This window comes from Cervus elaphus, chromosome 14 (genome assembly GCF_910594005.1).
Source record: "Cervus elaphus chromosome 14, mCerEla1.1, whole genome shotgun sequence".
Lineage (NCBI taxonomy): Eukaryota > Metazoa > Chordata > Mammalia > Artiodactyla > Cervidae > Cervus > Cervus elaphus.
In genome coordinates this window covers 47,955,551-47,982,551 of record NC_057828.1, presented here as the reverse complement: position 1 = coordinate 47,982,551, position 27,001 = coordinate 47,955,551, and the positions used below count along the sequence as shown (strand labels likewise).

Genomic DNA, 27,001 nt, shown 5'->3' with positions numbered 1-27,001 from the left:
AAAGACCCCTCCCCTGGCTCCTGGGGACCTCCCAGGACCTCCCAGTGCTGCCCTCACCCCTCCCGTTTCCATGGAGAAGTGCTGACTGTTTTGTTTCCGCTCTCCCATCACTTTCTGGAATTCATCTACATCAAAGCACAATCCCTTCTGTTCAGCACTCAACAAGACTGTGGTGATTAAGCACTTAAATTGATTAATCAAATTTCCTGTGATGAGAACTACTGTCATTCATTAATCTGAGCGGGATTATAAATAAGAGATGGCAGATACAGGAGGCAAATGTGTTGACAGATCGATGCGACGGCCTGAATCACAAGTAGACGCCTGCCCCTGAGGAGCTGTAGGCAGCCTGGAGACAGAGTTTCCCTGAAGACAGAATTAGACTCAGATTAAAGAATCTCTGTTTTAATAAAGAGAGATGCAGAGATGAGCGGGCAGCCCCCGGGGTGGGGGAAGGGTGCAGGTTTGCCTACCAATGGACGCTGTGTTCCTGGATGTGACTGGATGTCTGGAATTGCACACCAGTTCAGAATCTGGGTTTTGGAGGAGGACCAGCCTTAGGTTCAAATCCTGCCTCCAGGGACATTCCTCCAGTGGCAACTCTCTGCTCCCAATGCTGGGGCCCTGGGTTCCATCCCTGGTTGGGGAACTAGATCCCACATGCCACAGCTAATACCCAATGCAACTACATAATATATATTTAAAAACAAATCCTGCCTCCATGGCTCATGCGCTAGGTACTCAGCTAAGATGCTCACCTCCATCTCCCCACTGGTGAGATGTGAATGTTAAAGCCACCTCCCTCATGGGATGGTTATTAAGATTAGATGAAGCGAGATCTGTGAGGCACTTTTCATCCATTCTATAAATATTTATTAAGCACCTACTGTATGCCTGTGTCATGCTTGTATGTAGGGATCTGTGAGGAATCAGTGAGCATGGTCCCCACCCCTCTTGGAGCTAGCATTCCAATGGAGAACAGACATTGATCCTGCTTGACAGGATCCTGGTGCTGGAGAGGGCTGGGAAGAAGCCCAGGGGCTGAGAGAGCAGACAGGAACCAAGGAGCCTGACCTGCTCCCGGTACAGGGAGACTTTCTCGAAGAAGGAACATTTGTCTGAGCTCTTAGGAAAGCCTTGGGCTAAGTTGCTGTAAAGAGGCGGGGTGGGGGTCAGCTAAAAGACTGTGTCAGAGGGAGAGAAAAGCACAGATGAGGCCCTGACCTGGGAAGGAGTAGGGCATGGATGGGAGCCATCTGGAGGTCAGGGTGGCGAAGAGGCTGGCAGCCCCAGGTGAGGCTGGGAAGTGGGAGCAGTAGCCAGATTCCTCAGGGATTCTGGCCATGTTGAGGAGCCAGGTTTTATGAATCAGCACTGCCTAGGTGGGAGCTTTGATTGTGAGTCACTCAGGGATGGAGAAGGATATCCCCACTGAGGCACAGAAGGGAGAATCCCACCAGCCCAGGCCAGCCCACCACCCCATCTTTCCCAGGTGTCACATTCTCTGCTGACTTTCTGAACCCAGACACACAATGTCAGTACTTCGTCTTTGAGCACTGCTTCCTGCCTGTGGTTCCTGCCCCTCTGGGATGTTCTCCCTGACTTCTGGTCTTGATGCCAACACAACTTCAGTTTCTAGCTTCAAGTGTACTGCTTCCCCGCTCAGACCAAAGCCTCTTCCCCACTCCCCACCCCCTACTGCCATGACAGTCCCACAGAGCGCTGCAGTCTCTTGTTCATAACCCAGTCAGAGAGGCAGTTCGCCCCTGATACATGTGTGATGTTCTCCCTGATGCCTGATTCCCTACACATGTGGGGTGTAGGCCCCAGGAGACAGGGACTAGGTCTGTTCTGGTCTCCAGTGCATCCTCATACCCTACATAGGGCCTGACACAAGGCAAACCTCAGCAAATGCTTGTTGAGTTCACAGATGCTGAATCAAGGTGGCTTAGAAACATCAGAGAGATGGTGATGGCTGTGCCAGAAGACAGTGGGCAGGATAGGGGACCTCTAGCCCTGGGCATCCAGGTCTGCATCTTCTAGGTCTCAGGACTGAGCTCTTGCTTGGCATATGGCTATGCTAAGAGGCTGGCACCTGCTCTTGCCTTCCTGCAACCTCCAGTGGGGTGGGGGAGATGAACAAGTCAAGAAATCATTGCAGTGCACTGAGATTAGTGTCGGGTGGCTCAGAGCAGGGGTCAGGGGATGTTCTGGATGGGCCAGTGTCAGGACTGGTTTTTTAGGAGATGCGGGAGTTGAGAAATGAATTCTAGGCAAAGGGGTGGCAGCACGAAGCTTCCCCTGCCCCTCAAGTTCCTGCCTCCTTGTCTATTTTTACTTCCCAACATCCTGTTAAGCCTCTAAGGGTCCCCAGTTACACAGGCCAGAAGCAGGAGGCCCAGCCTCTCACACACACCTCTGCCTGGACACAATGACCAGAAAATGTCATTCTTAGTCTGGTGAGGTTCACACATCGTGATCAACGAATGAGCCATTCAAGCCTGCCCTCCTTCAGACCCCCAGAAAGAAACTGTAAGAGTCTGGTGGGAGGGGAGGGGCAAAGAGGAGAGCAGGGGGAAGCTGGATTCCTCCCTTGGAGGTAAACCACTGGTGCTCGGAGAGATTAAAACTATCACTCCTTGTTGAATTGGCCTCTTCCTCTGTTTCACTGAATAATTAAAGGACCTTTATTAAAAGAGTTGCCGTCCTAAAGATGTCAGCTCTTCATCTGTCATGTCCTTCCTCTGGAGCTCAGCCTCAGGGCCATGTCCAAGCACCCAGCCATGGACGATTCTTGTCCCAGGACCCGAGATCATCTCAAGCATGGCCTTGGGGACCTACTGTGTGCCCAGTGCTGGAGGAGACACAAACCTCTGGTGGTTCAGACTGGGCCTCTCTGGGTGGTTTCTGCTGGTGACAAGTTGAGCAGGGCTCAAGGGATGTGAAGAGCAAGAGGCAGGAAGGTGTACTTTGCCCAGCCCAGGGTTCCATGTGTCACTTCCTCCAACCCAAGCACTGGGCTGGGCCAGGACAGGTAAGCTGTGCATGCATGCTAAGTCACTTCAGTCGTGTCCACTCTGGGACCCTATGGACTGTAGCCCGCCAGGCTCCTCTGTCCATAGGATTCTCTGGGCAAGAATACTGGAGTGGGTTGCCATGCCCCGCTCCAGGGGAACTTCCTGACCCAGGGATCACACCCGCCACTCTTAAATCTGCATTAGCAGGCTGGTTCTTTACCACTAGCACCACGAATCTGCCCTAATGAAAGCATGTTCCAGCAACCTCTGTAGCACAAAGAGAGGAGTGATTAGGTCTAAGTGTCAGGTGGGAGGGGCATGGATGCCTTCCAGGAGGAAAGAACGTCTGAGTGGGTTTTGAAGGTATGCCCGCATTCACTGGGAACGTGGAGGGGTTTGGTGCAACCTGCACAGTTGGGTCATGGAGGGATGTGTCGCTGACGGAGATCAGAGAAAGGGCTGAGAAGTGAACGGGAAGGAGGTAACCAGAGCCTTCTAGAATGATCTAAGCAGTGAAGACTGCTGCCCTGAGAAGAGACTGCAGAAGTGAGATGCTGGCAGGGCTGGGGGAAGGGAAGCCTGTGGGAGCTGTGGTTGGAGCCAAGTGTGGGGGGGTGGCAGCAGAGTGTGCCCACCACCCGCAGGGGAGCTGGAGGCTGGGCCGGAGGGGCCTGTAGGGGTGAGTGCCCAGAGCGAATTACCCCAGATAACCCTGGACTGGGGTAGGCCCTACCTGGATCCGAGGGGTTGGACCCAAGATCCTGCATGATGGACAGATTTAGTTGCCTTTGCACTGTTTGACCCAGGCTGCCTAATGCCAAGGGAACCAGGGAGATGGCGGGGCACTCAGGACTTGGCAAAGACTTGGCTTCAGCAGGCGCATGACCTTCAGTCATACCTACCCTCACGTGAAAGAATCTGGCACTTGGTTTGAATTTTTTAAGTCTTCCAAGAAGGTCTGAGGTCACCTGCTAAGTGATCAAAATCTCAAATTGCTGATGCTACAGTGGCTAGGAATGAAGGGACCTGAGGTTGGAGGTGTAAACTAGCCAACTATGTTGGCTCCAGTGGGGTGGGAGTCAGGCTATGAATTGAGCAAATATTTAGGAGTCAAGATGCTGTCATAAATGGGGCTCCTGATGTCTGGGTGTCCAAAGATTTGGGTTCACATCCGGGTGAGCCTGGCCCTACCTAGGAGGTCCTACTCTCCTCTGCTGGAAAATGAAGGTGTCAAGCTCATGAGTAGATGATCCCTCAGTACTTTCAACTCCAGACATTTTTCCGACTCCATGCATCTTCCGCCCACCTGCTCACCTTGCTGTCGGCAAGAGTTAAGTTTTAATGAGAAAAGAATTTCTCTCCGGAATATTGAGTATAATTAAAACTCTGCCGTGGGAAAAAAAAATCCTAGCAAACCTCAGAGAGGACTAGAGGAAGTGACAATGTTAAAAAGACGTCCCCCATTTCCCTCTCCCTGTGACATGGATTATTAAGTCAGGTTCGAAAAAGTTCCTATTAAATATTTAAATATTGCATTAATTATTCATCATCTCAAAAATTGCTTCCTAACAGATCCTTAGGTAAATATAACAATATTTGATCACAAAAGCTGCATGGCCTGACAGAGGATCAGAAAGGGTGAGAATCTGCCTGGGGCACTGTTCCCACGGGCATGGGGAATCCCGCTTATGGGGAGGAGACTGGGCAAGAAGGACTGAGGCGGGAAGCGCCCTCCAGGGAGGGTCTTGGGTCGGCTGATGGAGTATGCGAGCCTGAGGAGAAATGAAGCGACATCCACAGTCATGTTCTTGTAGGATTAGTGGTTCAGGGGAAGCTGAGCCTGGGTTGGTGGGGCTCTCCTCTAGGGGCTGCCTCTGCAGGCTCCAGAGGAACATCTTCCCTCAGAAGGGGCCTCTTCCAGCTGTGGGATCCAGCCGTCCCACCCTGGGAGGTGCTGTGAAAAGAACCTCTGTTAAACTAGTGGCTGGGCTGGAAACACTCCAGGTCCCTTCTGGGAGCTGAGGTGGTGGTGGCGGGGGCGGGGCGGGGGGGGGGGGAACAGTGTTTCTCTATTTGTCATTGTCTAGTCACTCAGTCCTGTCTGACTCTTTGTGACCCCATGGACTGCAGCACGCCAGGCTTCCCCGTCCATCACCATCTCCCGGAGCTTGCTCAAACTCATATCCATTGAGTCAGTGAAGCCATCCAACCATATCGTCCTCTGTCATCCATAGCTTCCCCAAATTGCCCATGGCCCTGCTCAGAAGTTAAAGTGTCTGCCTGCAATGCGGGAGGCCCCCGGGTTCGATCCCTGGGTTGAGAAGATCCCCTGGAGAAGGAAATGACAACCCACTCCAGTATTCTTGCCTGGGAAATCCCATGGACGGAGGAGCCTGGTGGCTTACAGTCCATGGGGTCACAAAGAATTGGACACAACTGAACAATTTGACTTTCACTTTCCTGCCATTCCTTGAATAGACATCTGGTCTACCAAAGTGGGGTGGGGGAGCAGAAACTTAGTTGCTCAGTCATGTCCGACTTTTTGCGACCATATGGACTGTAGCCCACCAGCCTCCTCTGTCGATGGCGATTCTCCAGGCAAGAATACTGGAATGGGTTGCCGTGCCCTCCTCCAGGGGATCTTCCCAACCCAGGGATCGAACCAGGTCTCCCGCATTGCAGGCAGATTCTTCACCATCTGAGTCACCAGGGAAGACAGCCCCTGGTCTGCCAAAGAGGGATATAAATAGTTCTCTGTGGCCAGCGATTTTTTTAAACTCCCTCCTTTTTTCCTTTCTTAATTCATCTGGCCATGCCGGTCTTAGTTGTGGTGCATGGCATCTTCGTTGCTGCACGTGGGATCTTTTAGTTGCAGCATATGGGATGTTAGTTGTGGCTTTTGGAATCTAATTCCCCAACCAGGGATGGATCCAGGTCTTCCTGCATCGGGAGCGTGGACCACTCTACCATCAAGGAAGTCCCCAGAAGCTGTTTGTCCAGCCTCCCAGGCAAGTGCTGGGGTCTGCAGGGGGCTCTGCAGCAGGCTGACTCAGTCTCAGAGCTCCTGAGTATCGGGCTGGGTCCTCTTATGGCGGGGACCGTCCAAGCCCTGCAGGGCATGTAGCAGCAATCCTGGCATCCCCCACTCCCCAAAGTGCCAGCAGCAACACCAAGTCATGCCCACCTAAAATGGCCCCAGATGCCGCCTGGTGTCCCCGAGGTGGCAAAGCCATCCCTGGTAGGGAACCCTGCTCTGCAAGACAGGCTCTGGGAGAGCTTGTGCTGTGCATGGATGGCTGGGTGCTGAGGGGAGGAGCGGGGAAACTAAGCCAGTCATGGTGGAGGGTGGGCTGTCTTAGGATTTTAAGTGGGAGGGGGTGAGCACCGGATACCGCGCTCACAGTTCCCCACCCAGAGCCTTCCTGAAGGCTTGGGGGCCAAGGGCCTCCACCCCCTTCCTACCCCCTCCCACCCCCACCTCACAGCTACAGAGCCCCTACTGCTTACCAGCAATACCAATGCCCCCCCTTAAGGCCCACATTGAGCCTCCCTCTGCCCCCAGGCCCCCAACCTCCCTGCAGCCCCTCCCCAACCCTGCCTCCTTCCAGCTCCCCCACATCTCCCTTTCCAGAGCTGGGGGCAGGGGGCTGGGCGCCAGGCTATGGGCTGGGGGCCTGGACTCCACTCACCTCCACTCAACGCGCACTGGGAACACAGACCAGTTCCCCTCCCCAGGTCTGGGTCTCAGCTAATAGCAAGGACTCTGCCTGGCCTGGTGGGTGCCAGGGCCCTCTCACCCCTGGGTTCTCTTATCCATCTGAGTGGTTTGGGGGTTCAGACAGCCTCTCCAACCTGAATGTGAGGCACTTGGAGGGCAGAGACCCCATCATCTCCTGCTTCCTGGGTCAAAGGCTGGGGCTGATGCAGGACTCAGTGCCAGGTTTCCGGGGCTGCCCTCTGACCCCAGGCCAGCATCCACAGGGTTGTCGGCTAGAGCAATCCTTCTCCCCCTCCCTCCACACGGGCACTTGGGCTCAGAGAAGCTAGGCTGTTTTCCCAAGGTCACATGTACAAGGAAGCCAGGTTCATACCCAGGCCAGCCTGACTCCAGAACCCATGCTCTCAGTAACAGCTCACCAACTTCCTATGTCACCGAGTCCCCCCGCAGGTGAGCAGATCTCCCCCCGCCCCATCACCTGTGCTATCCTCTTCTCCCTCCCAGCTCACACCAGCTCCAGGTATTTTCAGCATAGAGAATGCAGGTACCCAGGCGTAGGCCTCCCCCACCTCCCCTGCTCCCTCCTCGCCCCCCACCCAGCCCTCACATTCTGGTTGGGGAGGGGCTGCAAGGATGGACAGGCTTCCTTCACCAGCAGCAGGCATGGGGGTGGGGCAGGGGCTCCCTGGAGCAGAATTCAGATATAGGCCTCCTGCTGTAAGCACTCCATCCTCAGCTCCTTATGCCCACAGACAGGAAGGTGTAAGATGCCATGCTCCAGTGGATCGGGAATGTTCTCAAGCCTACATGTCCTGGAGGAAGGCCCATGTGCTGGGAGAGAGCCTGACCTTGGGGTGGGGCTGACCCGACTGAGGTCCCCAGCAGAGGCGGTGCACTCTGTGTCCAGGGTGGGGATGGGGCCCCTTGGCAGGCCTTTGCCTGCCCTGCTTGCTCTGCCATCTGGGCTGTTTTGCTATTGCATCCACCTATGGATGGAAAATGGCTCAAAGGTAGAGAAGCAAAACATTTCCCCAAAGAAAGCAGTAAGCTGTGTGACTGTTGATCTCAGTGTGGCCTGTCTGGAACCAGGGGGTGGGTGACAACAGTGGGGCCAGAGGCTCAGGGCAATGGCCTGAAGGAAGATGCTGGTTCACCTGGTTTTAAGGAAAACTGTTGAAGAGGCTCTGTCCAGGGGTGTGGGGTCTCTGGATGCCACAGGGCTGCTGAAATGATGGATGCCAGCCTGTATCTCTCATCAGGATGGGACTCGGGCTTCTTAACCTGAAACTGCACCCAAACTGGGAGGGGGGGAGGTGGCCACTGGCGTTTTCCCCAACATGAGACCCCCGCCTCTCATCAGGGAAGACAGAAGCAGCGGGAGAGGCAGGCCGGCCCCCCTGGGCTGAGCAAGGATGCAGCCAGTGTGCTCCTAGGACAGGCAAGGCCACCCCCGAGCTCTACCCCTCCACTGCGAGGCCTCTTTCTTCTCCTAGAAAACAGGCCTGAGTAAACGCCGCCTCCTCTCTCAGAGCAGCTTCTGGCTGAGAAAGGCCTCTGACTCCACGCTTTGAAATGGAGAAGTAGCTAAGGGGTGAAACAGGGCAGTGGTCCCAGTTCTGGCCTTGTCAGCACATGACCCGTAAGGCCATGGGTTCTGCCTGGGGAGACGGACTAAGAGTGAAGTCCCACCATTCGGCCCAGGAGCCACTCAGCACCAGCTTTGAGGCTACCCAGCAAGCCCTGGGGCGGAATCCCTGTGAACTTGGACAAGTCCTGGCTCCTCTGAGGCTTGAGCCATCCTCCAAGTGGGATGGATGCTAATTCCCCCCCTTGAGTGTCCATTGTGAGCCAGCTGCAGTGTTACTTGCTCAGGAAACAGTGGCCAGAGACACACAATCCCAGAGAGATGACCTCAGTAGCTGAGCTGAATGCAGAACACAGCAAAGTATGATGTCACACAAGAGTTCTGTTCGCAGCAGCGGCAGCAGGAAGCAAAGCAGGACCCCGAAGCCTCAGCTCTGCCTCGAGTGGAGGAGCATGGTCGGGGAGAGCGGAACCACTGCAGCCCACTGGCCTCGCAGGCAGCACAGATGCAGAGTTGAAGACAGGTGGGATTGAATTAGCCACAGGTGCCTGGGGCTGTGAGTGCCCCCACGCGCTCCCCACCCCCCCCCCCCATTCCCCCAACTGCCTGCAAGATTCAATACTGCCCTGTGCAGGTTAGCAGAATATTGGATTCCAAAGAGTCATATTTTAACGCTGCCGAATAGTTGCAGGCGACAGAAAACCTGTTTCTTTCCCATTTTACACATCCAGGAAATTTGTACCACATGCAGCCTGCATGTCATTACACACTTTAAAATATTGCATTCTCTCTCTCTCAAGCCCGAAGATCCATCAGGAGGCAGGTAGAATGCAGGGCTGGGGGGAGAGCCCCTCCCCCGCCCAAGAGCCCCTCCGTGAGGCCCAGAGGGAGCAGCTAAATGTAGGGCGTCTGCATCTCACAGTAAGAATCCAGCCTGCAGCCCCCACCCCCGGGGAACTTCCCTCCTGAGGCTTCAAGACAATCAGTTATTTCCCCAGATGGGGGAAGCTGGTGAAGGCACTCACGTGCTTGGGAGAAGCAGGTGTAATTACAGAGGTCCTGGCAGGGCAGGGCTTTAATGGATGGAGGATCCACTGCTAGACTTAAGTACACAGCTCTGAGCCCTGAGATCCCCCCGTCTCTGTGCTCAGACTCCTGGTCCGGGGAGATCGTCCTCCTGCCGTGGCCTGTTCAAGGGAGGAGCCAGTCCCAGTCTGCCCCCTGCCCTCCTCTGCCCCCTTCCAGGGCAGAGACGTTTACATAATGTTCTCTTGCAGATTGCACTCCTAGACCCTACAGGGCGGGTTTTCAGAAGGTGGGTTTCCAGGGCTGCAGATCACAGTATGTGGAGCAGCCACGGCTGCCTGGACTGTCCAGAGCAGCTCAGCCCCTGGTTTCCACCGTGCGTGGGCCTCACCAGCACCAGCTGGCCACCCTCCCTGCCGAGGCACTGCCCAAGGGTGTCTGGACCCCACCCCGGAGGTGCCAACAGCAGGATACCCCTCCTTCTCCAAAGCTTAGGCTCCATATCTCCTGAGGGATGTTTCCTCCTCTAGTCCTCTGCCCAAACAGCTTTTCTAGAACATTCAGTGCCAGGATTAGGAGGCATAGAGGAACAGGAGGCCAAACCTCCTTAAGTTTTTCAAAGGGGCGGAAGGCCTCCATGCCTGTCTGCCTTCTCTGTGCAGGCTCCTGGCATGGCTGGTGTAGGGGATTGAGTTTGGGCCGACCCTCAGCCCACAGAGCTCCAGCATAAGGAGTCCCTGCCCCCAGACATCCCATGTTCCTCCCCCGAAACCCTGGTTTCCTCTCAGCCAGGTCCCAACTACAGGCTATTCCAGGTCCCTCTCCTTTACCAGGCCAGGGCAGGCGAAGGATAAGGGGGTGGAGGGTCAGCAGAGGGGATATAGATGGTCACATCACACCCAGGAGGAGGGGACAGCCTCTCTGAGCAGCCGAACCTTTCAGAAAGTGATGGAGAAGAGATGCAGAGAGGCAGGGCAGCTCGACTTCGGGGCTGAGATCCAGATAGCAGGTGCTGGGCAGCCAGCCAGAGAGGGTGGCCCAGCCCCCACCCCAGGACCTGAGCCCCAGAGGCTGGGTCAGCCTTGTCCAGCCCTCCATGGAACCCCTAGCTCTTTGAACAGAGCCCGGCATGCCTAGGTGCTCAGCTAGTGTGTGTCGACTGGACAGGTGCCCTCACAGGTGGGTCGGTCTGTCCTCCATCCTCTGAGGTCCCGGAGCTGAGGCAGTGGCCCTGGGGAAGGGGTGCAGTGGGGTCCCTGCTCCGTGTCTGTGCCTGGGCCACTATTTTAGTTTGTTTTAATTGAGGTGAAGCTCACAGAACTTAGAGTGAACGGGTTTTTAAAATGTATTTATTTTTAATTGGAGGATAATTGCTTTACAATGCTGTGTTGGTTTCTGCCAAACATCAACATGAATCAGCCACAGGTGTACATATCTCTCTTCCCTCTTGAAGCTCTCTCCCACCTCCCACCCCACCCCACCCCTCTAGGTTGTCACAGAGCACCGGGTTTGAGCTCCCTGACATACGCAAATTCCCACTGGCTATCTATTTTACACCTGGTAATGTGTCTGTTTCAATGCTATTCTATTCGTCCCACCCTCTCCTTCCCCTACTGTGTCCACAAGAATGAACCATTTTTACATGGACAATTCTGAGATACCTACTCCATCCACAGTGTTGTGCGGTCATGGCTTCTGTCTAGTTCCAAAACATCTTCATCGCCCGCAGAGAAACCCCGTACTTGCCCGTGATCACTCCCCAGCCCCCAGCCCCAGCCCCTGGTAAACACCCATCTGCTTTCTGACTCCATGGATTTGCCAGCTCTGGATATTTCCTATAAAAGAAATCATTCGGTCTGTGACCTTTGGGGTCTGGTTCTCTGTCAGAGCACTGTTTCTGAGGCTCACCCAAGCTGTACTGTGTATCACTAGTCATTCCTCTTTATGGCCAAACCACACCCCTTATGTGACTGTGCCACGTCGTGCTTGTCTGTGCATCCATGGATGGCCACGTGACTGTTTCCTGAGGAGCACTGCCATGAGCATGAGTGTACGTGTGCTGGCTTGAGAATCTTTTCCAGTTCCTTGGGCATGTATCTGCGAGCGGAATTGCTAGATTGTATGCTAATTCTACGTTTAGCTTTTTGAGGAACAGGACAGTTTCTTTTTCAAGGTTCCGAGAGATGTTTGAATAGCCTTGCTATCACCTGGCACTGCCAGGCTCTGAGGAAGCAGTGGACACTTCCCATTCAAGGGGCTAGTATGGGGTGGTGGGTGCTGAGAAATGAGACGGAGTAAGTGGGACCCAGACTGCAGTGGGCAGGCAGTGAATGGGCCTTTATCCTGAGGGAGGGTTGGCCACCTCTGGATTCACAGTAGTGAAGGGGCTGAGTCTTACCTGTGGTGCAGGGGCGGGGGGCTGTGAAGCCAGCCAGGTGAAGAAGTTCACACAGGCAGAGCAGAGGGGCTGACAGGAGGGAGCTGCCAGGTTTGGGGTGGGGTGATGGGTGAGGAAGATTCTGTGGGGCCATTTCCGAGGTGTGCCCTGGGGGTCTGCTGACCCTGCACTGCCTCTTCCACGCGGTGGTCCCTGATATGAGGGCAGCAGTCTGGCCTTGGCCACCTTGCCCTCCTCCCTCCAGAACAGAAGGCAATGCCTACAGAGCAGACTTACAGGCAGGAGAGGGGGGTTGGCTGTAGGGGCAGAAGCCCCCACCTTATGAGAGAGAAGGAGAGGCAGGCAGGAGTTTTGTCTGCCCTGGGGACTGCTGTGGGGTCTTTGCTCCCCCAGGCCTCCCCTGACCATGCAGCCTGCCCCACATAGCCAGGCCCCAGTGAAGGAGTGTATCCTAGCATGTGATCTGTTCCATAAAGGCCAGTCCAGCCCATCTTGAGGAAAACTGGGAATGTCAAGGGAAACCTGGACAGAATCCCAGAGGACCCGACTTTTCCCCCAGCCAACAGGAGGGTCTTAGCACTCATCCCTGTGGGGCAGACTTCTGGCTCCAGGTCTCCGGAGTTCCTGACTCTGGCCCCTCCTTCTTCCATGTCCATTTTGGCCAGTTCTAGGAAGCTCAGCCTCTGCTGCTTATTTTAAAATGAGCCCTGAATATTTGTGGAAGTTGGAGAGAAATGATGAGGGTGATGCCCCCACACACAACCTGAGTGGGGTCTCCATCATGTAGCTGCCCTGAGCTGTCAGGGACAGCTGAAGGAGAGCCTCTGTGATCCCAGGGAGGAGGGCAGGTGAGATGTTATCTGTGTGGAAGAGCACCCTGAGATGGCAGAAGGAGAGCGTACCTGGGGAAACCGAGGGAACCTGTGTTTACTGAAGACCTCCTATGTGTCCATCACTGCACACACATTGTCATTTAATCCTCATTCAGTCCAACAAGAAGGAAATGGCAACCCACTCCAGTATTCTTGCCTGGAGAATCCCATGGACAGAGCAGTCTGGTGGGCTACAGTTCATAGGGTCACAAAGAGCCAGACACAATGGAGCAACTGAACACACATAGTCCAATAAACCTGCAGGACTGGGGTCATTGTCCATCTGTCTTGTACTAATCAGGACGTTGAGATTCAAAGTCACCCACTCCATCCTGATCCCACCTCCACCCCAGCCCACCCTAGTCATTGTCCTATGACTCCAGACATACAGGTGAGTTTCCAACCCAGGTCTGGCTCCAACACCCATGTCCTCCCCCAGACCATCGGTCCCAAGAAGGATGTGGATCAGATCAAGAAATCAATGCTCAGGGAGACAAGTGGTGTAGGCAATGTTCATAGGCTGCTAAATGCCACCATGGAGTTCTCTAGGCAAGAATACAGGAGTAGGTTACCATTTCCTTCTCCAGACCCTGATCCTGGGAAAGATTGAAGGCAAAAGGAGAAGAGGGTGACAGAGGATGAGATGGTCAGATAGCATCACCAAGTCAATGGACATGAATTTGAGCAAACTCCAGAAGATAGTGGAGGACAGAGGAGCCTGGTGTGCTGCAGTCCATGGGGTCACAAAGAGTCAGACACGACATAGTGATTGAACAACGAATGTCACACTAGGGCAGGGGGCTCCGGGAGGCTCTGAGACCATCTTCAGTTTAGTCAGTTCAGTCACTCAGTAGTGTCTGAGTCTTTGCGGCCCCATGGACTGTGGCATGCCAGGCTTCCCTGTCCTTCACTATCTCTTGGAGCTTGCTCAAACTCCTGTCCATCTAGTTGATGATGCCATTCAACCATCTCATCCTCTGTTGCCCCCTTTTCCTCCTGCCTTCAATCTTTCAAAGCCTCAGGGTCTTTTCCAATGGGTCGGCTCTTTGCATCAGGTGGCCAAAGTATTGGAGCTTCAGATTCAGCATCAGTCCTCTCAATAATTATTCAGGACTGATTTCCTTTAGGATTGACTGGCTTGATCTCCTTGCAGCCCAAGGAACTCTCAGTCATCTTCTCCAATGCTACAGTTCAAAAGTATCGATTCTTCAGCACTTAGCTTTCTTTGTGGTCCAACTCTCACATCCATACATGATTACTAGAAAAACCATAGCTTTGACTTGATGGACCTTTGTCGGCAAAGTAATGTCTCTGCTTTTTAATATGCTGACTAGGTTCATCATAGCTTTTCTTCCAAGGAGCAAGCGTCTTTTAATTTCATGGCTGCAGTCACCATCTGCAGTGATTTTGGAGCCCAAGAAAATAAAGTCTGTCACTGTTTCCATTGCTTCCCCATCTATTTGCCATGAAGTGATGGGACTGGATGCCAAGATCTTAGTTTTTTGAATGTTGAGTTTTAAGTCAGCTTTTTCACGCTCCTCTTTCACTTTTATCAAGAGGCTCTTTAGTTCCTCTTCACTTTCTGCCATAAGGGTGGTATCATCTGCATATCTGAGGTTATTGATATTTCTCCAGGCAATCTTGATTCCAGCTTATGCTTCATCTAGCCCAGCATTTCTCACGATGTACTCTGCATATAAATTAAATAAGTAGGGTAACAATATACAATCTTGACGTACTTCTTTCCCAATTTGGAACCAGTCCATTGTTCCATGTCTGGTTCTAACTGTTGCTTCTTGACCTGCCTACAGATTTCTCAGGAAGCAGGTAAGATGGCCTGGTATTCCCATCTCTTTAAGAGTTTTCCACAGTTTGTTGTGATCCACACAGTCAAAGGCTTTAGTGTAGTCAATGAAACAGAAGTGGATGTTTTTCTGGAACTATCTTGCTTTCTTGATGATCCAACGGATGTTGACAATTTGATCTCTCGTTCCTGTGCCTTTTCTAAATCCAGCTGGAACATATGGAAGTTCTCGGTTCATGTACTACTGAAGCCTCACTTGGAGAATTTTGAGCATTACTTTGCTAGTGTGTGAGATGAGTGCAATTGTGTGGTAGTTTGTACATTCTTTGGCACTGGAATGAAAACTGACCTTTTCCAGTCATGTGGCCACAGCTGAGTTTTCAAATTTGCTGGCATATTGAGTGCAGCACTTTCACAGCATCATCTTTTAGGATTTGAAATAGCCTAGCTGGAATTCCATCACCTCCACTAGCTTTGTTCGTAGTGATGCTTCTGCTTACTAAGGCCTACTTGTCTTCACATTCCAGGATGTCTAGCTCTAGGTGAGTGATCACACCATCATGGTTATCTGGGTCATGAAGATCTTTTTTGTACAGTTCTTCTCTGTATTGTTGCCACCTTTTCTTAATATCTTCTGCTTCTGTTAGGTCCATAGACGTCTTCAGCACACTTGTTTCCAGGGGCCAGGGTGTGGTTGAGCTCACCTTGCTTGGTGGGTCCCTCAGCTTCTCGTGGGCCCAACTCCCTGCCCATCCTGGCAGCTCTCTTCGGCCAGATCCAGCCATCGGTGTGATTCTGATTTGTGAGTTTCTGACACCACCCCTGATCCGTCTCCGGATGCTGGGAGCTCCTTGCACAGCTGGGCACTGACCCACTGCCCTCTCTCTCCTGTAGGAATGTTTTGTGAACTTGAGGAAAAATCGGGAAAGGGCCAATTCCCTCTGTCCAGCCCATTAATTCTGCATTCTCAGGCCCGAATTAACCTTGGCAAGGCTTTGAGAGGAGAGAGTAATTCTAACCTTAAAAATCTGCTGATTAAAGCTGGTTTCAGGAATTCGATTCCACTTAATGTCTTGGCAGGGAGCCCAGCCTTGCATTAACATAGCCAGACAGAGTCCTGGCGTTTTCCTCCAGCTTCGTAATAAACAAAACCCCATCGGCTGCTTTACGCAAGAATTCCTTGCCTGGACTCCCTGGCTGTGAGCGGCTGCGTGTGTTGAAGGGAGCCCTGGGTACCAGGATGGTGTCACGGGTGCCTGGATGGGGCGGCGCTGGGAGCTGAGTTCTAGCGGGCTCCAGAGCGAAGCGGTAATTACAGCCAAAGTGCCAGTCCGCGTGTGCTGAGCAGGGCAGTCATCAGAGGGCCAGTCGAGTTCTGGGCACCTCTTAGCCTCTGAATGTCTTCTGGGGGCTATGGGGTGGGCTCCCGGTGGCCTCCCTTCTGAAAACAGGGGACCAAGGCACGCAAGATGAGAAGGGCAAGGCCAGCTACCCGGGAATGCACACGGAAAACTTCCAGCACCATGGATGCAGCCCCTGGCCCCTTACAGAGGCTCAGTGACCCTCCCCTCTAATCAGTCACCACATACCCTAAAACCGGCAAGATCCAGTTATGATGTGTCAGCCTGAACAGGTCGGTGGGCAAGGGGAACACCAGTCAGACAGAGAATTCCTCATGGGAGTTCATTTTTCTCATCAGAGTCCCCACTTGGAGCAGGTGGGGGCCCGTGGGCAATGCAGGGGCTCTGAAACCGCTGGTGGGAAGCAGGGGGCAGGGGAGGGAGGGACAGAGCAGGGGAAGGAGGCCATGATCAGTATACACCACGTTCAAGATCCAGTCCAGCCACCTGGCCGGGCTCCAAGAAACAGGTCTCAGCAATGCACTTTGATGAGAGAGAGGAAATTTCACTTTATTTATTTATTATTTATGCCCAGTACTCTTAGGAAGTATTTGGGATAAAAACAGCCCAGACACAGTGAAACAGGCTAAAAGAACAGGAACTTCAGAGTGGGAAGGTAACCAGATCAGAATATAGAGAGAGAGGGAGAGAGAGAGAGAGGAGGAGGAGAGGGAGAAAGAGACAGACAGGCGTTCCTGCTGCTGCTGGCAGGGTAGGGGGTGCTGCCTGGCACACCCAGTGTGGAGAGAGGTGAATGAACACCCTCGTGGGGGCCCTGGGGACCAGGTGCCAGGAGGGACTTCTGAGACACAGAAATGCCCTGGGTGACCTGGTTTCCCAGAGCAGTTTGACAAATGCTGGGGATGGGGAGAAGGAGAGGAGCCCACAGACCCAGCTCAGGGTCCCCAGGAGAAGGGAAAGTGGGCAGGTGAGAGTGGCCAAATACCTGGACAGACCCCGGCCGAGGCTCTACCCTTGGGGTCACGTATGGGAACAGACGCTGGTAGAGACCACAGAGGGTTAAACCCATGGCCCCCTCCCACCTGCCCTGGTCTCCAGCTGGAGATTCATGACTCAGATCAACTCCTTCCCTAAATCCAAATTTACCTTGTTATCAATTTTTAGCCATTATTCCATTTTATGCCCACTAATTTATTAATCCTGGAACCCCCCAAAAACAATAAAGCTGAAGCTCCAAGCAATTTTATTTATATCTTTAAACATGATTTTTATGCCTTTTTATCTAAAAATTCATTTAATTTTTATCACCCTCCTCACTCATGTCATGGTTAGGCGGCAGCAGCTCAATTTAGATGGGTTCCTCCTGCAAATGCTTAGCCTCCCCCGTGGGAAGGCAGCCCAGGTGAGCGGAGGCAGGTGGGTTTGATGCTGTGCAGTGGCCCCAGGTCAGGACTGTCTCCTCTCCAGCCCCTGGAAAAGGCCAGAAGTGAGGGGACTTCCCAGAACACACAGCATCCCCTCATCCCTTATCTCTGCCCCTCACTTCCTCTTCAGGTTCCTTCATAGCTACTGAAAGGGCCTGTGCTGTGAAGATGGCCTAGAACTTTCCAGAGTGAAAACTGAGCACCTTTCTCCAAGATCCACTGCCTGTGTTTCTTGCCACTCCCCACCCAGACCCAGGGGCCATGAAGCCTGAAGTGGGGGTGGGAGGCACTGCCTCCCTCCTTCCCCCCAGGCTACAGCCCACCTGTCCTCCCCCCAACAGAGCCCCCACCTGGAGGGTCTCCATGGTGCTTTCTTCTTGTCCAAGGTGCCACCCCCCCATCCTATGTGCCCTTCCTCTGAGCTCCCGCCAGTGCAGGTGCCTGGGGTTGGGGGGGGGGGGTCTCTCCTGTCTCCAGGGACTAGGGGCTCACAGGCACTTCCTGCAGGACAATGGGGCGAGGTCACACATGTGCTGGGCCTGCCAGGCACTACCCTGTTCTCTCCTGCACGCTGCCCATCTGGGAGGGGTGGCAGTTTGTTGTCCCCACATCAGTTTCTCTCTGCCCCTCAATCCCCCCAGCTCTGAGGACACACTTCTGTGACCCTGGACAAGGTGTTGACATCTCTGAGACCCCATTTGCACATCTGCACACAGGGCTTTGGGTTCTGGGAGGTGCCGTCAGAGATCGTCTTAGGAGAGGCGTGGGGCTGAAGCCCAGTCAATGATGATCTAATATTCCAGGTCTCTCCTGTAACCCAACCCCGGAGGCCGAATCAGACTGCAATCCATTTAGCTCAAACTAATTTTAAAGCAATTCGCTATTTAACAAGTTCGGAGGCCCTGTAGTTTTGCAGGCAGCCTGCGAATTGAATCATTTAGTCTAATCTTAGATTAATACAAACCAAATCCTCTCTCTAAACCACAAGACTGAAGGTCCTGGAGCAAGGGTGCAGGCCAGGCACAGAGCAGACAATATGGAGTGTGGTTTACACGCCCTCCTATTACATGGGAGCCGAGGCCCAGCCCAACCCAGGTGACTTCCGAGTGTGGCCATTACCATATCAGACACTGGAACTGGAAAATTCATCTGCCCTACCTGGAATATTCTGGATGAATGGCCCTGCCTTGTCATTGCTTCAGAGCAGGATGAATTATTCATCTTGGTGGATTTTCCCTTCCCTTCTATTATCTCTTTTTCTTCTGCCACCTTTATATCATGTGTGCATGCTCAGTCACTTCACTCGTGTCTGACTCTCTGCGACCCCATGGACTGTAGCCTGCCAGGCTCCTCTCTCCATGGGATTCTCCTGGCAAGAATGCTGGAGTGGGTTGCCATGCCCTCCTCCAGGGGAAGGGGATGCATGTCTTCTGCATCTCCTGCATTGGCAGGTGAATTCTTTACCCACTGAGTCACCTGGGAAGCCCCTTTACCATGACACATCTTAAATCTATTCATTTTTGTCATGTGGGCATCAGATTCAAGTGTGAGATAAACCAGGCACTTAAAATCTGTTTGTACTCTGATTCCCTTGTGGAGATATTCATCTCCCCAGGGAGAGACAGGCGAGGCCACTGGGGGACCTGAGACCAGGCCACTGAGGAGGCATGTGGGCCACAAGCCTAACCCAGGTCTCGCTCCCACCCCTGCTGGTGGCCTGGCTGCTGGGGGCTAGAGCAGGACTGTTTGCAGAGGAGGTGGCAGGGGCACCCTCATAGGGAGGATTGTTGTCCTTTAGTCGCTCAGTCTCAGTCGTGTCCAACTCTTTTGTGACCTCATGGGCTGTAGCCCACCAGCCTCATCTGTCCATGGAATTTCCCAGGCACGAATACTGAAGTAGGCAGCCATTCCCTTCTCCAGGGGATCTTCCTGACCATGGATCAAACCTGCCTCTCATGCACTGACAGGTGGATTCTTTGCAGCTGAGCCACCTGGGAAACCCCATAAAGACGATTAGAGATGGAGATTTGCTGTAAACACCCTAGTCTGGAGACACAGTAGGTATTATCTCTGTGTTAAAGGAGGCTTTGGTGGGGAGACAGGAGGCAGGGGGAGAAGCTGGGGAGTGAGCTTTTCTGTGTTGAACACAGGGGCTCAGGGATTCACTCACTGTGAGCACCAACCATCAAACATTCCAGCCCCCCAAAGTGGAGCTGCCCCCCAACACCCCAGCCTCCACTTCTTCCCCCAGAGCATAGTTTCTCCAAATCTTGGGTCCAGGGATCCCAGGTTCTAGGGGGCCCCACTGAGCATCTCTGAACTGGGCCCCTGCTCATGTTCTCTGGAACCTCAGGGTCCAATAGAACTTTCCATGATGACGGGGAGCCACTGACTCCTGTGATTACTTGAAATGAGCCTAGTGCCAAGGAACTGGAATTTCTAGTTTCTAGTTTGTTTCATTCTGCGTAATTTGAATTTGAACAAATTCTCCTAACTGTGATGCCCTCCTCTAGAGAGGCCTATCTCGTGATGCCAGGGATGTGCATTCCCACAGTCCACAGAATAAGATTCTGGGCTCAAGTTTCCCCAGAGGAGGAGGTCGACAGCAGGCCTTGGCTTTGGGGGTTCCCTGCCTCCTGTGGGAGGGAGCCCCCAAAGAGCAGAATGCAAAGGTCTTGCCCAGAGAAGAAATTTCGTAGGTGATCAAGGCCATGGGGATGAAAAGCAGCTTACCTCTCCAGTCCTGCTCTGACTGCTTTCAGCTGCCTTTACTTTATTTCACTGAATTCTGCTTAGTTCATAAAATGAAGATGTTTGACCAAGAGAAGAAGCCTTGTTCTCAGTGAACACCTGTTACATGCCAGGTCATCCTCCATGCCAAGCACGGTGCCCGAGTGTCTGTTGATCTCACACTTAGGTGATGCATGTCACACTCTGGCCCCCCAAACACTCTTCTACTACTGAGTCCAGTTTGAAAGACAATCAGGTCCTCTGAGCTTCCTGTGGATGATGCTGGGGAGGTGTAATATATTCAGTTGTTGTTGTTGTTGAGTTGCTAAGTCATGTCCGACTCTTTGCGACTGCAGGGACTGCAGCACGCCAGGCTTCCCTGTCCGTCACCAACTCCCAGAGCCTGCTCAAACTCATGTCCATTGAGTTGGTGATGCCATCCAACCATCTCATCCTCTGTCGTCCCCTTCTCCTCCTGCCTTCAATCTTTTCCAGCATCAGGGTCTTTTCAAACGAGTCAGTTCTTCACATAAGGTGGCCAGAGTATTGGAGCTTCAGCTTCAGCAACCGTCCTTCCAATGAACATTCAGGACTGATTTCCTTTAGGATGGACTGATGTGATATTCTTGCAGTCCAAGGGCTCTCAAGAGTCTTCTCCAGTGCCATAGTTTGAAAGCATCAATTCTTCAGTGCTCAGCCTTCTTTATGGTCCAACTAAACTCCATACGTGACTACTAGAAAAGTCATAGCTTTGACTATTTGGCTCCCCGTTGGTAAAATGATGTCTCTTCTTTCTAACACACTGTCTAGGTTTGTCATAGCTTTCCTTCCAAGGAGCAAATGTCTTTTAATTTCATGGCTACAGTCATTTTGGAGCACAAGAAAAGAAAATCTGTCACTGGTTGCACTTTTTCCATTCTATTTGCCATGAAGTGATAGGACTGGATGCCATGATCTTGGTTTTTTGAATGTTGAGTTTCAAGCCAGCTTCTTCACTCTCTCACTCTCATCAAGAGTTCCTCTTCACTTTATGCCAGTAGAGTGGTATCATCTGCATTTCTGAGATTGTTGATGTTTCTCCTGGCAGTCTTGATTCCACCTTGTAATTCTTCCAGCCTGGTATTTTGCATGATATACTCTGCATAAATTAAATAACAGAGGTGACAATATACAGCCTTGTTGTACTCCTTTCCTGATTTTGAACCAGTGCATTGTTCCATGTCCAATTCTAATTGTTGCTTCTTGACCCATATATAGGTTTCTCAGGAGACAAGTGATCTTGTACTCCCATCTCTTTAAGAATTTTCCACAGTCTGTTGTGATCCACACAGTCAAAGGCTTTAGCATAGTCAATGAAGCAGAAGTAGAGGTTTTCCTGGGATTTCCTTGTTGTCTCCATGATCCAATAAATATTTGCAGTCTGATCTCCGGGTCCTCTGCCTCTTCGAAACTGCCAGCTTGTAGATCTGGAAGTTCTCAGTTCACATACTGCTGAAGCCTATCTTGAAGGATTTTGAGCATAACCTTGCTAGTGTGTGAAATGAGTGCAATTGTAGTGCAACAGTAGTTGGAACATTCTTTGACATTGCCTTTCTTTGGGATTGAAATGAAAATTGACCTTTTTTAGGTTTCCACCATGGTTATCTGGGTCATTAAGACCTTTTTTTGTGTGTATTTCTTCTGTGCATTCTTGCCACCTCCTCTTAATCTCTTCTGCTTCTGTTAGGTCCTTACTGTTTCTGTCATTTATCATGCCCATTCTTGCATGAATGTTCCCTTGATATCTCTAGTTTTCTTGAAGAGATCTCAAATCTTTTCAATTCTATTGTTTTCCTCTATTTCTTTGCATTGTTCATTTAAGACAGGTTTCTTATCTCTCCTTACTATTCTCCAGAACCCTGCATTCAGTTGAGTTTATCTTTCCTTTCTCCCTTGTCTTTCACGTCCCTTCTTTCCTCAGCTATTTGTAGAACCTCCTCAAACAACTACTTTGCCTTCTTGCATTTCTTTTTCTTTGGTACGGTTTTGGTCACTGCCTCCTATACAATGTTATGAACCTCCATCCATAGATATTCAGACACTCTACCAGGTCTAATCCCTTGAATCTGTTCATCACCTCCACTGTATAATCATAGGGATTTGATTTAGGTCATACCTGAATGGCCTAGTAGTTTGCCCTACTTTCTTCAATATAAACCTGAATTTTGCAGTACTGAGCTGATGATCTGAGGCACAGTCAGCTCCAGGTCTTGTATTTGCTGACTGTATAGAGCTCCATCTTCAGCTGCAAAAAAACATAATCAATTTGATTTCGGTATTGATCATCTAGTGATGCCCATGTGTAGAGTCGTCTCTTGGGTTGTTGGAAAGGGTGTTTGCTATGACCAGTGCATTCTCTTGAAAACATTCTGTTAGCCTTTGCACTGCTTCATTTTGTACTCCAAGGCCAAACTTGCCCGTTATCCCAGGTATCTCTTGACTTCCTGCTTTTGCATCCCAATCCCCTATAATGAAGAGGACATCTTTTTTGGTGTTAATTCTAGAAGGTCTTGTAGGTCATCATAGAACCGGTCAACTTTAGCTTTTTTGGCATCAGTGGTCGGGGCATAGAGTTGGATTACTCTGATGTTAAAGAGTGGTCTTTACATTTTTTTTTTTTTTTTAATGGTTGGGAAAAAATCCAAAGAAGAATGATATTCATGACAGGTGAAAATTATGCAAAATTCAAATTCCAGTGTCCATAAATAAAGTTTGGGGACACATTCATTACCTGTCATCTAAGCTGCTTTTGCCCTCCAGCATATAGCTGAGCAGCAATAGCAGAGACCACCTGACTCACAAGGCTGAGGATATCTACTTCTGGCCCTTTGCAGAAAGTCTGCCAATCCCTGTGATAGGTGAGATGCTGATGGGAACATTGGATGGCAGAGGGGATGTCTAATACCCTGAGACACAGCCCACCTCCCCTGCTGCCCCCTGCCTCCATAGGTGTCATTTCCAGGGATTCCTCCCACTGGCTGTGTCAGGACAGTCTCTGTGGAGGAGGGAGGACCTAAGATGGACTCAGGAGGGGTGGAGTTTGCACAGGAGAGGACGGAGCCCACCCTGGGGTGTGGGGTTGTACGAGGGAACACGTGGACGTGGGAAGCACTGGTTTGGCTTGCGAAAAGTGAGTCAACCGTTCTCTAGAGCAGAAGCCAAGAGTGGAAGAAACCATGGGGGGTGGGAGGGGCTGAGCTCCTGTTGGAAAGAAACAGTTGGAGATGGAGATGGAGAAGCAGCCTTTGAGAGCTGGACAGGAAAGGGGCCCACCCTCCAGTCCCAATGCCCACCAATAAACATCTCACCACCTGAGACATTTTCTTCTTGGTCCACCAAGGCCACTGGATATTGAACCCTGATGGACCCTCTGGCACCTGGGGGACCCCCAGCAGCTGAGTCTGTTGGGGAAAAAAAAATCCCTTTGAGGAGATTTGAGGCTGACACTGCCTTCAGAAACATCCTTTTCCAAAACATATATTTCAAAGTGAAGGGAGTTCTTGTCTGCTATTGGTTTCCCCCTGTGATTGTATCTTTCCTCTTTATTTAAGGAAAAAAAGGAAAAACAGTCTATAGTGTCACACAAGCAATTTTGAATATTTAAGAAAAAAACTCTTCCTTGCTCAACTGTCATGTGAAAGGGAAGCTGTCATACCTTAATTTTTTGAGTATAACTAATTTGAACGTTACTTTCATCTAAAGGGTGATGTTCGCCTGCATTTCCTATAAATAGCTAGTTGTTTTCTCTTTTTCTTTCCTTGTTTTATGTGATGCACATAAACAAGGGGCCCTGTGTGTCCTTTGCTGCAAACACCCCCACACGTGGGTGCACTCATCCCTTGAGCTCACACACACACATAGACGCGCACACTCAGCAGCACCCGCCAGCCCCAGATGGAACTCTTCCCCCTCCATCATGTCACAGCCCCCAAATGCAAAACTCACCCCAGGGACCACCCCCAAGGGACCCCCAGAGCCTGATCCAAAAGCACCAGGAGCTGGTACAACACAGATGACTACAGAAAAACTTGATGGCTTTTTTGATTAGTGGTTAAAGGAATGGATTTGATATGCTGTGTGCAATTAATCTATGATTGGCTTGGGGATGACTCTGTCATGCGGACTGAAAATGGGCTGGAAGGCTGCAGCATGAGGACGATGGTGACCATGGGAACTGACCAGGGAGCCTGGACCAGGATGGGGCTGTGGGTGGTTTGGAGTTGCGAGGTGTATAGGCATGCAGTGAGGCGGCCCGGCATGGCATGTACCCGCTGGTCAGAGAATCTGTGAATTCACGCCTTGTCTGCTCCACCTACCTGAGCCAGTAGGCATGGCTCTGTGTTGCCGAAACCAGCTTGAATCGATGGACCCCCTTCCTGGGCATCCCACAACATTCCTATGCTGAGGACATGGAGATTTCTACTGGCAGCCCAGATCCAGAGCTCGGCAACTTTCCGCTTTCTGTGTGTCTTCTCGTGGGGTTCTTACGAGCTCCTCAGAATCTCCAGTAGAAATGTGAAATCAGCCTTCACAGCTACACAGGAGACAGGAAGAGGACGGTGTCCACTTTGCAGCTGGGCTGGATGAGAGCCCTCCCAGCAGGTGGACGGCAGGTCTCCCCCCATGAGCAGGATGCCTTGCTCTGAAATCCATCCCTTGCCGGCCCTAGTTCACTAAGACCAGGCACTGGAAGCCTCCCTCGAGACAGCTGTCCAACACTTGTCAGTTTTCCCTGAAACTGAAGCTTAGTCCCCACCTCTTTTTTTAATAGTATTTATTTATCTGGGTGCACCAAGTCTTATTTGCAATATGTGAGGTCTTTCAGGTGTGGCATGCAGAATCTAGTTCTCTGACCAGGGTTTGAACCCAAGCCCCCTGCATTGTGAACTCAGAGTCTTAACCACAGGACTGCCAGGGAAGTCCTCACAAGCAGAAATTAAACATGTATTGTCTCTGGGTCTTGCCCTGCACCAGGCTGTCGAGGCCAGTGTTCTGAGGGTACTGTTTGGGGGAACTATGGGCCACCTTCATTTAAAGGTCCTGCCTGCCAGGAGCTCCCTTCCAGGAAATACAGATAGACAAGTCAGCTATGGAGTGACTGGTGTGCTAGGCAGGACAACACTGTCCAGCAGGACTGTCTGATGCCTTCAGGCTTCTTGAGTCCTTGGGGCTCCCTGGGGAGCTTCCTCCCTCGATGCCATTTGACACAGCTGCTCTCGTCCAGGGTGCCTCTCTCCCACCTTTCTAAGATCGTGCTTCTCATCTGCAGAGACCAGAGATATCAGATCACCAGGGTGGTTGGAGTAACATCTAAAAATAGACTAACTAGGTTCTGAGTGAGGCCCGGAGGGTTCCTCTGATTAAAATGCATGAGCCTTGATGTAGAAACGGCGATTTTTCTTTTTAACATCACTCTGTTTATTGGATGGTTCTGGATGGTTCAGGGTAGGGGAGGGTGCCCAAGACGGGGTTGCTGGGATGGCTGGGGAGAGGGGCCGTGCTCTCATGGGAGGGAAACACAGTAGGTGTTTGGTAAACTCTTGGTGATTACCTAGCACTTGGTGCAAGGATGCTGCAGACCAACCCAGACAGAACACAGTTAATGAAGGGGCAGATGGTGCTGCAAACCGCCATGTTCTTTTCAAGTTCAAAGAAAAGAGGTGGAAAGAAAAAGAGACAGGTGAAGAGGGGCAGTCGTTGCAAACTCTCTAGAGGATGATCAGTGCAAAAGGAGGCTTTCATTTCAAAGGAAGGGAGAGACTTCTCCCAACAGTTTATGTCTCCCTCCATCCGGCTCATGGCCTGACTGAAAGCAATGAAACTGCCCACAAGGACACGCTGCATCCAAATGAAGGGGCTGATGTAAGTTGCAGGTGGCTTGCTCCTCCACTGCAACCAAACGCTCATAGAAACTGTCCAAACATGAGGCTCCTTTGGCAGGAAGGAATGAGCTATCAAAAAAATAGTTTGTTTTTTTTTTAAAGAAAGAAACAGTTTATTGAAAACCTGAAAAGTCAGAAAAGAATATTGCCTTCTTAATAATAAATACACATTTTGTGGGCAAGAATTGCAAGGGAATCGTTTAAATTAATTTCCGCTTTGTTTGTTTGGTTTGTACAGGGCTTAAGTCCCAGCTGACAGCAATCTGTAAAAGTTCTAACATATTGGAAATCTGATTTTCTTGCAGCCAGAGTCCCATAGTCCAAAATGATTTCTCTTTCAGCTCTGCTAATCAGACAGGCAGGGCTCAAATGGACTCCTAGTTGAACCAAATTGCACTTGGTCTTTTTGGGGGTGTGAAAAATAACTGATGAAAGCTGTAAATGCAGAGCTGCCGGTCATCGCTCTCTGCAGAGTTGGTGTGGGTGTTGGGGGACTTCGGTGAGAAGGGAGGGGAAGACCTTCCCATCCTTCGTCCTCTGAGGCTCTGTGGCCTGCCTCCTCTTTCTGCCCCTTCTGGAACCCGTGCTTTGGGAAGCGGGGAACTCCAAGGAAAATAGAAGGAGTTCATTCTAATTTGGAATTGGCGACTCCAAAAGAAAAGACAAATTTCCTCCCGCTCAGACTCTGAGAGTTGTTTCAAGAGGGATCTGACTGTTCTCATTAGCTCCTTTTTTTTCAGCCCTGCTGGCAGGCCGGCCCCCACAGTGCCCACTACATGATGTGCTGCCCCTCCCCGGGTCCTGGTCAGCTCACCTGGATCTAAGAGACAAGCTCCATGAGAGCTGATCCTCCTCATGTCCTGTCTCTATGCTGTTCCTGAACTTGAATCCTCACCCACCTTCTTCATCCTGCCTCGAGCTGCTTTTTAAAACCAGATCCATCTGCAAAAGATGCAGGTTGATACTTACAACAAGCACATGTATGAATAGAAAACTAAATAAAAACCAGAAAGTGGGGGGTTTTCACAAGAGGTCTCAGGCTCCAGAGGTTAGCCTGAGGAAGTACTGCCTCCTCCCAGCCCTCTAGCCTTCAAGCTCCTCCCAGCCAGGGCCACCAGGGAGGACTCTCCTTGACCAGGAAAGGT

At 51.5% G+C, this 27,001-nt stretch overlaps 1 protein-coding gene across 8 annotated transcripts in view; it reads left to right on the top strand.

The window, feature by feature from the left end:
- The window catches only part of LOC122707548 (calmodulin-binding transcription activator 1), a 659,030-nt gene that overhangs the window by 354,301 nt on the left and 277,728 nt on the right, over positions 1 to 27,001 (top strand). The window lies entirely within an intron of this gene.